Here is a 467-nt window from a genome sequence, read left to right as displayed (position 1 = left end):
CAAGGACTTTCTTCCTCGAATCCGAGACAACCAATATAGTATAGGCATCCCTTATCCTACCCTCATGCTATCATTCTTTATGATGGCATTCTTCTTTTTCTTTGACTCTTCTTTTTCTTGTTCTTTGTCCTTGACGATGAAGGATTTTCTGGTGAAATCCTCATCTTGGGCTCGGTATGCTGCAGACTCTGAATGGAAGCTTGTTTTAATGTAGACTGTAGCTTGTTCAGTATCTTCTTGGATGATCTGCTCCATACCTCATTCCATCCTTCTTCAATATTTGTAGAAGCTTATCTCGATGAATCCTGTATTTGATTGAGGACCTTCTTAAGTTCATCCCAAGTTGTACTCCATCCATCTGTTCCGACATATGGATCAATTGGGGAGATTGACTCAGTTGAAATCATGTTTATGGAACCCTTTTTAGGTTCTCTCAAATACTCCTTTGGGATTGTTATATTCTCTTC

Source organism: Phalaenopsis equestris, unplaced genomic scaffold (genome assembly GCF_001263595.1).
Source record: "Phalaenopsis equestris unplaced genomic scaffold, ASM126359v1 Scaffold000002, whole genome shotgun sequence".
NCBI lineage: Eukaryota > Viridiplantae > Streptophyta > Magnoliopsida > Asparagales > Orchidaceae > Phalaenopsis > Phalaenopsis equestris.
This window is presented reverse-complemented; position numbering follows the sequence as displayed.